This window comes from Dasypus novemcinctus, chromosome 1 (assembly GCF_030445035.2).
Source record: "Dasypus novemcinctus isolate mDasNov1 chromosome 1, mDasNov1.1.hap2, whole genome shotgun sequence".
Lineage (NCBI taxonomy): Eukaryota > Metazoa > Chordata > Mammalia > Cingulata > Dasypodidae > Dasypus > Dasypus novemcinctus.
In genome coordinates, this window is record NC_080673.1 from 132,535,031 (window position 1) to 132,549,592 (window position 14,562).

The window sequence follows — 14,562 nt, forward strand, 5'->3', positions numbered from 1 at the left end:
TTTTAGTGAAGGCCTAAAGACAAAGTTCCTGGGTAACATCCAGGCTTATCCTGTTCTCAGAAGAAGTTCTCATTCTGGACAATAGAATCCTGGGGGTGGGGCCCCCCTAGCAGCCATCCTGGGGGTTACTGGTGCTAATGGGAATTTCTTGCCAGGCTCCAGATCCACCTATTAATTATATTTTACCCTTAGAGAGTTTACACTTTTAAACTTAAAGGGGTGCTGAAGGGAGATGATCTTTTTTCTGTAACTATTTCCTGCTGGCCATGGGTGGTAGTCCTTACCTAGCAAGGCATAAAAACTTTATTATTTTATTTTGACTGGAGGAAGATGGATCTCACATTCTGTATGAAGCTGGATGAAGTTTTCACATGGCTAATAAGATGTTCATTCTGAAAGAAACAAACTTAATTAGAATTTTGGAATACCTGTTTTTAAAAGAAGACTTTGGATTTCTGAGGTAGACAAGGTTAGGTGCCTGTAAAGATGGCCCCTTTTTTTAAAAGTTAGTGGGGAACAGTATATATATATATTTTTTTTTTATTTATATATATTTTATATCTTTTTTAAGTTATTTCATTTTCAGAGAGAAATTGTAATAGATAACAGTATTAGTTACTTAGCTTTGTTTTGAAGACACATTTCAGGCTGTTTAATGACTGGCACTCATGTGCTTCATCAGGTACTTCTGGTAAACTGGCAACTTTTGGGCAATTGGTTGCATTCACGATTAGTGCACCAAATTGGAGATTCTCTTAGTTTTTAGCTGTGAGAGTGATGAGAACTACAGAATAAAGTTTTTTTACATTTTGGTTTTAATTGTACAATTCCTGGTAACTTTGACTGTTCAAAAGGTGGCCTATCACTAGTAAGCAAGCCTCATTTTGCTACACAGTAAAGTACAGTAGAATAGTTGGATGGCTGAGTCTGGCACCAATTAACTGGCTACCTGAAAGCCACTGGTGGCCCCATTGTTTTTAGCTAAGATTGCTACCTTATTTTATAGACATGTTTATTAACTATTTAGAAAATGAAGTTTACCAGGAATTTAACACATCTAATGTACTTTTGTACATGATTTAGAATAGAAAAGATAATATTATAATTATTAGGCATGTTTAGAACAGGATAAAGGTACAGGACTTAATATTAATTAATGTACTACTTAATACATAAGGATTCTGAGTTGCAATTAATAGTTTTAAGTTTTAGGTTTCTAATACTTTACATGTTATCTCTGCATGGAAGCAGACCATAATGCCAATTTGTATTTTTTTGTAAGCTTTATTTATTTATTTATTTATCTCCCCTCCTCCCCCACCCGGGTTGTCGGTTCTCTGTGTCTATTTGCTGTGTCTTCTTTGTCCGCTTCTATTGTTGTCAGCGGCATGGGAATCTGTGTTTCTTTTTTTTGTTGTTGCGCCATCTTGTTGTGTCAGCTCTCTGTGTGTGTGGCACCATTCCTGGGCAGGCTGCACTTTCGTGCTGGGCGGCTCTCCTTACAGGGTGTGCTCCTTGTGTGTGGGGCTCCCCTACACAGGGGACACCCCTGTGTGGAGCCCCTACATGGGGTACACCCCTGCATGGCATGGCACTCCTTGCGCACATCAGTACTGCGCATGGGCCAGCTCCACACAGGTCAAGGAGGCCTGGGGTTTCAATCGCAGACCTTCCATGTGGTAGACAGATGCCCTAACCACTGGGCCAAGTCCACCACCCCCAATTTGTATTTAAATTTTACTTACAGTACTCTGGTGATTATGGCTCCACTTGGTATTTTCTTCATGCAGTGACCAATCTGCAGCATCATTGATCCTAGAGAGAAACTAAGAAGATAGTTTCCAGTATTTTACCAGCCTGGTGCATAGTTATCTCTGGCACTATGGAACAGTGCCAGTCTGGAGGTAACATCCTTTGTACATTTGGCTGTACCAAGCCATCACTGGCTGCTGCAGGAGTTTGAAATTGCAATATAGTTTCCATCAACTTCAGGAGCACAACCAGAGGTGAGATGTAGTAAATATTTCTATTGTTCGGTGGGTGAGCAACCAGCCTAGCCCAAAACTCATATGGAGAGGCAACCTGTAAGGTATTCAAGGCCTGGTTTGAATGCACAAGATTTTTTGACAACATTGAAGTTTATCTTTTGATTTTTATATACCTTTTAAACATTTCCAATGCAATGTGTTACGTATTAAATAGCTTTGCTTACTTTTACAATTTTACCATGAAGATATTAGTATGCATTTTACCTTAGTAGTAGAAGAAAAAACTATTTTTCATTGTTAAAATGAAAATGGAAGATTTCTAATGGAATTAAGGTAACCTTTTCATTTACTTAAATATGCACCTTGCAATGACTTTCAGACAGGCTTCATTATCATGAAGTTACTTTTTGCCATCAATATCAATCCAGGTCTTTAGTTAACAATGGCTTCTAGAACTAGAACCATTTAAATGCTTCAGTTTGGAAGATGTCTTTACAAACTTTTTACAATTGACCATAATTATAGACTGGCAAATTTACTCCAGATTATAAATAGCAACAAATGGAATCTACCCCATGCATGTAAGAAAGAGCAGCTTTACACTTAATTTAATTTCATTAAACATGAACTTACAGTTTCCATTATTTTAAATATTCAACACATACAATGTTAATTTATTAACCTGGTATTTTATAAACCCAAGAGATAATACTTAAGCTAAACAAGTTGAAATGTTATTGATTAGACAAAAAACTGTTGTTTTCCTTTTTACAGGGGCTTAAAACATTTTGTTTTTGATAATTCTAAAGCTGTGAATAATTTTAGAAGCATACTAACTTTTAGGCTTTGGAATATAAAGCAATTATTTAACCTGTTTTTTTTAATTTTTTTTATTTTTTAAAGATTTATTTTTATTTATTTAATTCCCCTCCCCTCCCCCGGTTGTCTGTTTTCTGTGTCTTTTTGCTGCGTCTTGTTTCTTTGTCCGCTTCTGTTGTTGTCAGTGGCACAGGAAGTGTGGGCAGCACCATTCCTCAACAGGCTGCTCCCTCCTTCGCACTGGGCGGCTCTCCTTATGGGTGCACTCCTTGCACGTGGGGCTCCCCTACGTGGGGGACACCCCTGTGTGGCATGGCACTCCTTGCGCGCATCAGCACTGTGCATGGGCCAGCTCCACACGGGCCAAGGAGGCCCGGGGCTTGAACCACGGACCTCCTATGTGGTACACGGATGCCCTAACCACTGGGCCAAAGTCCGTTTCCCTAACCTGTTTTAATTATAATTCAATGTAATGAGGATTTCATAGCTTTTTAACAGTTCTGTATATTTAGATTTTACATGATTTTTTATACCATTTAGTTTAATTTGGGTTTTAGAAATATATATATAACTTATATAACTGCATATTTAACCTTAATAAATTGAGCAAATAGGCAGACATGAATAGTTTGATACAAAAAGACCAGTTAGTTATTTTAAACCCCTTTTTCTTTGCTGGTTAATTCAAAATATAGTTCCCTTACTGGTTACATTGTTGTTTGGAGGGAACCTGGCAAGCATTTGGGCTTTTATTTAGACTGGAAAGAAACTGGGTAGCTTTTACTCATTTTTTTTTTCTTTGAGACATCCTGAACAATGGGGTAGTTGCTTAGTAAGGCCTGGTACACTGAGAAGAGTATTGTTTACTCTTGGAAAGCCTGGCAACAGTTATTTCCGATTTCTGGTGGAAATGGCCAATCAGAATTAATTTATATTATTTTAGAGGTCAAGGAAAAAGACAGTTTTTCCTTTAAAAGGGTGAAGAGGAAATGAGAAGACCAAAAATATTTACAATGGCATAAAAATGATATGCATAAACCCCTTTCCTTCTAATTTAACTATAAGTTTTTAAAGTTAATTATTAAGCTGAATTGCTAAGGGGTAGAACCATAAGCTAAGGCAAATGTGAATGCAGTTTATAATTACCACCACAATAGTTGAAGACCAGTGGTGAAATTAGTTATAAAATAACCATAGGATAAGTTTAAGTAATAACTACCACCATCACAGTAAGCATTAGATAAACCTGAAGTAGCCATAAAGAGAGGCAAATCAATTCAATATCACCATTACAACAGTCAAAATCTAGGTCACATTTACTCCATTGAAATAGCTTTAGTTATAAATATATATATATATATATACACACACACACACACACACACATATAAAGGTACTTAAACAATGATTTTAATTCCTAGTTACAGTTTTTAGTATGTTTTACTTTAAGATGAATTGGATACCTTTATTAATTAAGTTACAAGAATCTGATTAGTAACAACCCTGTGAAATTTTCCTGTTTCTTCTAGTATCTGAACAAATTTCATCTGTGGGTTATGCATTTAATTCACCAGCAAGACAGTATTGCCATTTAAAGATTCATTTTAAGTTACCTTTACTATGATTTCTTAGGTGCAAGCAAACTGGCATAATCCAAACACAGATGTTAAAGTTGAATACAAAGTTAAGCATAAATTAAAACAAAAGAATTCCATAACTTAGCATTTTAAGGAACTCCCTGACCCTAATTGATGGCACATGAGGTCTTATTTCAATTACTATTTATATCTTTTATAGGCACAATTGAGTTTAAACTGAGAAGTTTGAGGTTTATTTTTCTAATTTTTAAGGAGACATGGCATGAGGTCTCTGGGTTTTCAGATTTATCTGTTGTTGTTGTTGTTTTCTGCAGTTTTTACGACCCTTACTGCTAACTGTTCCCAGCCAGACCATTAAAAGAACTATCATGTGATTAGAGGTCTATTGTTTTCAAGCAATAGCCTCCTTACTTTAGACTAAGGTAATTTACCAGTTTACAGCTTTAAAATATTTTAAAGCATTTCTACATCGACTTGCAAAGAGAGAGCTTTAGAAAAGCAGGGCCTGGGCAGAAGTCAATTATGCAAATTTATTTTGGCCTTTGACACTTTAGGGAAGGAATTTCATTGCATCTATTCTGATCCTGCTTTGCATCCCCTTTTCCAGGATTTCTGCTTTCAATATGCATTTTCCTAAAGGGAGGAGGAGAGAGAAGGTGATGGCAGCAAGTTTCAGGCTGCTAGAATGTGGCTTGAAAGAACTTTCAAATTCTGTGCCTTTCCCAGGGACTCCTTCACCCTGGCTGGGCTATGATTTAAGTTACTGATTTCACCAGCCACCCTGACTTGGGCCAGTTTCAATAAACTTGGGTGCATGGTACAGATACGGTACCCCAGAAAAGGGGGTGGACCCAGAGAGGCAAGACAGCAGAGCTTGTGCACATATTTAGATTCCACGGTTTTGCTTTATAAACTATAATCATCTCACTCCTTTGCCAATGGCAAGGGAGGGCTCCAGCTTAACCAAATTCACCACTTTACATAATTACACAATTTAACACCAGCATTTAGCAGACACAGACAGAAGCAAAAAACTTTTCAACCTGACTTACAATTTTTATTTATTTTCTTCAGCATGGTTGCCCCCACAGCCATTACAAACTTTAGAAAGAGAATACACTTAATATTAACATCTGAACAGGATCTCCTGCTTACACTTGCTGTCTATAAAATGAACTCATCTGCAATTCAGCACCATAACAAAAGATTCTGGCTAGACCTTTTCACTGTTTAACTTTACACCCAGACAAAGCTTCACTAGGAAGCCAATTAATTTTCCTATAACCAAGTTTCTCAAAATCCAGACCAATTTCCAGACATTAGGACTCAAACCTATAAATGTCCTTTCTTATTATAACCAAGGCTTCACTACCTCAGTGGAGACAAGACAGAACCAGATGCTAACATGAAGTTAGACAAACCCAAACACCAGGATTTTTCCCTTTTTTTCTTTCTTTCAGACCTGAAGGAGATGGCTTCCTCCCAAATTTCTGGAGGTAATGGGGTCTCCTGGGAGGTGATTGGGCTCCCCTTCCTAGTAATTAAAGCTAGGGTTTTTCCTGACACTATGCTCCCTGGGGAGTCTTACCTTTTTCCATGTTTAGAGTCTTTTTCATTCCCAGAATTTTTTTCATACCTTTCATTGCTCTTGATTTTTGGCAGGAGGATTCTGGTGGAGCCCACATCTTTTCTGGACTAGTAGTCCAGGGATGGCCAGATTTGGGATTCACCTGAGTCCTCCTGGCTTCCTTGGGGATCCAAAAGGGGTAGCAAAATGCTACCTTCTCTGGCCTTCATTTGCAAATCTTGGGAGAGCCCCCAGATGTTGTAGATGTTTAGAGAGTTTCAATTATTTGAGTATGAAAAGGCCAGGACCCTGTAATAATTTTGGGAAAGAAAAAGGAATTTATTTATGGCTGCAGCCATAATTTGTTTATGGCTTGGAGCTTCTCATTCAATATCCAAGCCCCAAACAAGATTTTCAAGTTCCTTTTATACGGAGGAAGAATTAAATGGTCTTTTGTTTCAGTGCTCAATAAGTTTGAATTAACACATATCTCCCACATCCTAGGTAAGCTTTTAGCATGGACTTCATACATTCTAGGTAAGCTTTTAGCACATTTGGTTTGCATTTTCCCTGAATATTTAAAGTTTATAGAGTTTGAATTGCTAAATTGTTTTTTTCCAGGACTGGAGTTGTTGCCATGGTTACCAAGGGCAGGGCTGCAGCTCTCACTGTCCCACATATACAGCTCAGGACACATACAGCTCAGGTTATCTACAAGATATGAACAGCCCCCCACCCATAGCCTATATCACCATAGATTATACAACAGCACACATTTAATAAATAGACTTGCATTTATTCCAACTAGCACACAACTAGCACACATTTAATAAATAGACTTTCATTTCTCATGGGCTTAAGATTCCCAACCAACAAGGCTATATAGGCCAGTACTTGATCAAAAACTATCTCATTTTCTCCAGTTTGTATAGTGCTCTTAGCATCTTCACTGGACCTGGGCCATATTCAATTCACAGGCTATGTCAATATCCACCTTCTCCCTCTTTTTTTTATTTTTTAAAGCAGCCTACTGAAGTGAAGGTCCTTCTACTCCCATGAAAGATCTTGCCTAATTAAGACATCTTGGTGAGGGAGAAAAGATTTTTAGTATTCCAACAATATTACAAATTCTATTAACATGAGAAAAAATTGTACTTTATCAATTACAGCAGAGAGTATAGTTTTCTTTTACCCAACCAAACAACATTTAAGAATTTGATAGAGTAGCAGGGACCTTACAGATTATCCCAATTGTTTGCCTATTACACGCCCTTAAAATACCATTGTCTCTGATGTTTCTTAGTAGGGTCACTGCCACAGGTTTCTAATTGCCATCAGGCCAGGGAAGAAAGCTTTGAGGAAGAACTGCAAAAGTCCATTGTTGACCTTTTCACTCAGTTTTTGCACTTTTCCTATTCATTCAGGTTTGTTTTACTTTTACAAAACACATTATCTCACTGAATGCTACCACAATACTTTCACAACTTGCTATATGCATACTAGTTCTGTTCTGCATATCTCCATTTCTGATTTTATAAAACTAACCATTTTATTTTAGGACAAAATACACCTTATTAAATTTCAGTTAGCATTCCCACAAACTTTTTCCTTTTTCAATATTTGCTTAACTTTCACATCTTTCATTTTATCCTATTAAGAAAATTAATTATTCATTTCAAATTATGCAAGAACTATTCTTTATGAAAAGACTTATAGTAATTCTCATTAACACTTTAAACTTAGGTAATAATATAAACACTTATTTTTTTATAGAACTCTTTCAGAACCTTTTATTTACCAAATTATATCACCATCTGTAGGTATCAAAATATACACTGACAATTCTTCCTTTCTTTCTATTTTCCTTCCTTTTTCTCTTTCTTTTTCTTTCTTTTTTGAACTGAAACAATTACACTGAAACAATTACAACACACACACTGACACTGAACAAACACAAAAGCAGTTCCAAATCTATTTAATCTAGGATTTCTTCATTGCTTCCTTTTATAATTTAACATTTCTTTTCCAGTTTCCCTCCTCTCCGTTTCTTTCTTAATCTCTTTCTGTCCCAAGCAATGTTTGTTTTATGATACCATGGTTGAACAAGTTCTGTAATTTAGGTACTTTGATGTAAAGCAATTCTAGTCTTTGGAATGAGACCCAGCCATGCAGTTTTTAGCATCAGTTTCTCCATCTGCATGACCAGAGGTTCTGGGTTTCACAGAAACTTTCATCATCTCTTGGCATTCATGTTATGGCTTTATTCGATGAGCTGGTACCCATACAGGATGTTCTCCATCTCCTGGGGAAATACAAGCAAACCTTCAAGGACTTCAAAGGCTTGCCAAACCACTCAGGGTTCTTCACCATTACACGAACTTTAGTTTCACTTGAGGTGATTCTTCTTCCCTTTGGGTCGCTGCTTGGGTGCCAGTTGCTGTGAACCTTCTTCCCTTTGACCCCCACATTGGGTGCCAGTTGCTGAGCTTCCAATCAGGCCCCATGTTGGGTGCCAGTTGCTGTGATCAGCTCAGTGATAGGTTGGCTCAAAGGGAAGACAACACAGAATGTAAATAAATAAAAGACTGAGAGAGAGACACAAGAGAGGAAACAAAGGTTGGACCACGGGACTCATAGCTTCTGGAACTGAGAGCCTCAATTCTAGTTTCCACATCGTATTTATTGAAAACTACCAAGCAGCTGTTTGCTATCAGAACTGCAATATCATCTACAGTAAAGGGAACCACTGCAACATCTACAAAAAGGAACAGGTCATGCCATTCAAATTCTTTTTCCCACAGAGGGAACATTGCCTAACTCTATGATGCCAACATCACCCTAATACCAAAGCCTAAAAAAGACACCATGACAAAGGAAAATTATAGACTAATCTCTCTAATGAACCTAGATGCTAAAATCCCCAGCAAAATACTCGCTAAACATAGTCAACAACACATCAAATGAATTATACACCATGACTAAGTGAGTTTAATCCCTGGTATGCAAGGATGGTTCAACATAAGAAAATCAATGTAATACACCATATAAACAGATTGAAAGAAAAAATCACATGATCATCTCTATAAATGCAGAAAAAGCACTCAACAAAATACAGCAACCTTTCCTGACACTTCAAAAGATAGGAATAGAAGGAAACTATGATAAAGCGTATATATGAAAAACCCACATCTAACAGCATATTCAATGCTGAAATCCTAAAAGCTTTCCCTCTAAAATCTGGAACAAGACAAGAATGACAATTTCACTGCTCTTAACAGTGTGTTAGAAGTACTTGCTTGATGGCGGTGGACTTGGACCAGTGATTAGGGCATCTGTCTACCACATGGAAGGTCTGCGGTTCAAACCCCTGGCCTCCTTGACCCGTGTGGAGCTGGCCCATGCGCAGTGCTGATGCGCACAAGGAGTGCCTGGCCACGCAGGGGTGTCTCCCCCATAGGGGAGCCCCATGCGCAAGGAGTGTGCCCCTTAAGGAGAGCTGCCCAGTGTGAAAGAAAGTGCAGCCTGCCCAAGATTGGCACCACACACACGGAGAGCTGACACAACAAGATGATGGAGAAAAAGAAACACAGATTCCCGTTCCACTGATGACAACAGAAGGGGACAAAGAAGATGCAGCAAAATAGACACAGAGAACAGACAACTGGGGTAGAGGGGAAGGGGAGAGAAATAAATAAATAAATAAATCTTAAAAAAAAAAAAAGAAGTACTTGCTCGAGCATTTAGGAAGTAAAAGATACAAAATACATCCAAATTGGAAAGGAAGAAGGCAAAATTTCACTATTTGCTGATGACATGATCCTTTACCTCAAAAGACCTGAAAAATCTACAACAAAGTTTGTAGAGTTTATAAATGAGTTCAGTAAAGTGGCATGTTATAAGATCAATGTGCAAAAATCAGTGGCATTTCTGTACACCAGTAATGGCAATCTGAGGAGGAAATCAAGAAAAAAATCCCATTTACAACAGCATCAAAAAGAATCAAATACCTAGTAATCACCTTTAACTAAAGATGTAAATGACTTGTATGCAGAATTCTATACAACACTGTAAAAGGAAATCAAAGACCTAAATAAATAGAAGATTATTTCCTGTTCATGGATAGGAAGACTAAACGTCATTAAGATGTCTGTCTTACCCAAATTGATTTAATGCAATCCCAATAAAAATTATAACATTTTTAAATTGAATTAAAAAACCTAACTATGAAATTTATTTGGAAGGCAAGAGGCTCTGAATAGCCGAATACATATTGCAAAAGAAAAATGAAATTGGGTAACCACATTACCTGACTATAAAACCTACTACAAAGCTACAATGGTCAAAATTGGATGGTATTGGCACAAAGACAGATATACTGACCAATGGAACAGAATTGAGAATTCTGATATAGATGCTCACATATACAGTCAACAGATATTCGACAAGGCCACCAAGCCTATTTAACTGAGAGAGAATGGCCTCTTAAACAAATGGTGTTTGGAGAAGGATATCCATATCCAAAAGAATGAGAGAGGAATACCATCTCAAACCATACACAAAAATTAAAACAAGATGGATCAAAGATCTAAATATAAGAGCCAAGGCCATAAAGATCTTGGAAGATAATGTAGGGAAGCAACTTCAGGATCTTATATTAGGAAATAGTTTAATAAACTTTACACCCAAAGCATGAGCAATGAAAGAATAAATAGATAAATAGGATGTCCTCAAAATTAAAATCTTTTGCACTTCCAAGGAGTTTGTCAAGAAAGTGAAAAGGAAGCCTACTCAATGGGAGAATATCTTTTATAACCATATGTCTGATAGGATATCCAACATATAGAAAGAAATCCTACACCTCAAAAATAAAAAGACAAACATCCCTTTAAAAAGTGGGCAAGTGATTTGAATAGACATTTCTCCAAAGAAGAAATACGAATGACTGAAAAGTGCATGAAAACCTGCTCAACATCACTAGCTATTACAGAAATGCAAATCAAAACTACAATGAGAGGGAAATGGATGTGGTTCAACCAACTGGGCTCCCATCTGCCATTTAGGAGGTACAGGGTTTGATGCCCAGGGCCTCCTGGTGAGGGCAAGCTGGCCCACATGGCATGATGACCCATGTGGAATGCCGGTCCATGCAGGAATGTGGCCCCGTGCAGTAGTGCCAGCCAACGCAGAGAGCTAGAGCAAGATGACGCAAAAAGAGACACAGGGGAGAGAAAATGAGAAGACTTAGCAGAACAGGAAGGTGGTGCCAGAGAATAATCATCTCTCTCCCACTCCAGAAGGTCCCAGGATCATTTCCCGGGGCTGCCTGATGAGAATATAAGCAGACACAGTAGAACACACAGAGAAAGAACACAGAGAGCAGACAATGGGAAGAGCAGGTGTGGGGAGAGAAATAAATAAAAATAAATCTTAAAAAAAAAGCTACAATGAGATATTATCTTACACCCATTAGATTGGTACCTATTTTTTTAAAAAAGAGAACTGCAAGTGATGGAGATGATGTGGAGGAAAGGGAACACTTATCCACTGCTGGTGGGAATGTAGAATGGTGCAGCCATTGTAGAAGACAATTTGTCAGTTCCTCAGGAAGCTAACTGTAAAACTGCCATGTGATCCAGCAATCCCCCTGCTGGGTATATACCTGGAAGAATGGAAAGCAGGAACATGAAAAGATACATACACACGAATGTTCATAGCATTATTATTCACTCTTGCCAAACATTGGAAACAACCTATATGCCCATCAACAAATGAATGTATAAACAAATAGTGGTATAAACACACAATGGAATATTAGCTGTAAGAAGAAATGCAGTATTAACACATGGGATAACATGGATGAATCTTGAATACCTTATATTGAGTGAAGCAAGTTGGGAACTGAAGGACAAATATTACATGACCTTACTGATATGAATTAAACAAACTGAGCAAACTCAGAGCTAGAGTCTGGAAGATAGGTTTAAAAGAGACAGAAAGGGAGAAGAAGGTTGTGAGCCAATGCCCATATGGGTGAAAACTATGATAAGTTTGAAGGGTGTAGTTGTTCATTGGATGGGCATGACAGTGGTGCAGTGATGATATTCAGTTGGGCGGTACTGGTTTGTGAGAGGGGTAGCGTGGGGAAGGAGGGTTGGGCTGTCCATGCAACTGAGGGGAGGGTTGGGAAAGGAAGCAGGTGAACTTTGGGGATTTGTGGGTATGTGGTTGAAACTACAATATTGGGAATGTTCTTTTGGCAAATATGGTAGGGGAGGGTTACTGGTTTAAGGTATTGGATAAGGGGGCAGGTGGGCAGTACATACCTGGGGCAGGCTTCTAGGGAGTGTGTGAATGTTCATCTTGGTATAGTGTGTTGTATCAGTGGGTGGAGACCCACGTAATGAGCAGGAAAGTGATGAAGGCCTGGGAGATGTGCTATGTTCTCAGATAGAGTGGCAGGAGTCTCTCCAGAGTATAGGTTGTGCCTAATAGGGGAGGACCTGTCAGTATATCAAACCCTCAATGTTGTTGCAAGTAACTATGAACCTTGTTCTTCAATGAGTGAAGCTTATTGGTTGCCATGGGTCCCGAGGGGAGAGGGAATGAGGAATAGAATAGATGGAACATGGGGAATTTTGGGGACAATAGAAGTATTCTACATGATCTTGCAATGATGGAAACAGACTATGTTAAATTTCATCAAAATTGATAGTGTATGGTCCAAAATGTAAACCATAATATAAATCATTGACCATGGTTAGTAGCAATGTTTCAATATTTGTACATCAATTATAACAATTTACCATCCACATGAAAATATTATTAATAGGGGAAAGGGGAAAAGGGAGAGGATATTGGGTACCTAGGAATCCCCTATATTTGATATGTCAGTTTTGTAACCAAAAGCTTCTTTGAAGACAAAATTTTAAAAAATAAGACACTGGGGGAATAAACAGAAGATAATGTCATTGTACATAAAAGACAATAGATCTTACAGTGATGAAAGACATGTCAAAATGTTTTTTTATTTTATATTTTTTATTCCAAATTTTTAAAAATGTTTTGTATTTTATTTCTTATTTTTAAAACTACCATTATTATTTCATTTTCTTATTCATTGTATTTGGTTATTTTGTTGCCTTCATTTTTGAAGAAGTTTTGGGTCACAGAAGGGTTACAACAGTGGTGGGACAGGTCATTGGTGCAGGGTGTCAGTGATGGTGGATGCATGGGAGGGGGTTCACCAGGAGTATACCTGTAGGGCATATAAATGTGTTCAAGTGTTCATGGGGCATTGTCACAGTGGGGGAAATTAACATAATAACCAAAAGAATATCAAATTCCCATTATTGGGAGCTCTGCCACATTCTTTAATGAGACAGCAAGAATCCCCTGACTACAGGGGCAGTGACCACTGAAGAAGGATGGACCATTGACAGGCCCTTGATATTGATGACTCTACTCATGAACCTTTACTTTTGAAATTGAAACTTAGCCTAGTATGATAGGGTGCCTAAGAGTTATCTCCTGAGATCTCCTTGTTGCTTATATATGGCAGCATATAAATGCATTGCCTTCCCGGCCAGCATGGGACATGACTCCAGGTGATAAGCCTCCCTGGCCCTGAGGGATTACTACTAAGGACCAATTAGCAATGCAACTGAAAAATAACTTGACCAAAAGGGGGAAATGATAAAGACAAATGAATTTATACAGCTAAGAGACTTCAATGTGAGTCAGGAGGTCATACCAGAGGTTACACTTATGCATGTCTCAATAGGACCTCATTGACTGCCAAATAGATACTATCCAAATAGCAGGGCTCCTGAGGGCTCTGGAGACATCCAGACACTATAGTCAGGGCAGATTAACTCAGGAGTTTTGTGCCTTGCCAGTTGGCCCTACTTTGGAATTTATGCTCCCCAGGGTGACAGAGTTGGTCTCAATTGTAATTTCCCTACACATGGCTCTTCTATTCTTCATTTGAGCCTATAATTAGTACTAGAATTGGTAGGTATATGTCCAAGAGACTTACATCTTTGGGCTTTCCGTGTGCCAACTAGACCTTGAATCTGAACGGAGATGCAACACCTACTCTCCAGTTCATTGGTTTCACCCAGGACAATTACCAAGGAGATGATGATGAACATCTACCATCCCAAGGAACAGACAGGTTCTGCAATTGCAAGCAAGATTATCCCATCCATTTGCCCCATGGGATTGAAGCCCCCTCTCAATTAGAGGTGGAGTAGGCATCACCATCCCAGAATACTTAGTATTGGGGAATGAGTGATAGACTGGAGTAGACTTACTGCTATTCTACTATAGACGTATACTTATTCTAAACATGGAAGAACTTTTATCATTGACATGGAGGCAGTGGCCACTGGAGGTTCTCAGGGGAGGGAGAGGGAAAAATAGGTGTAATATGGGGGCAATTTGGGGACTTGGGAATTGTCCTGAATGACATTGCAATGACAGATACAGGCCATTATATACCTTGTTATAACTTACAAAATTGTGTGGAAGAGAGTATAAACTACGGTGTAAACTATAATCTACACTTAGTGGCAATGCTCCAAAATGTATT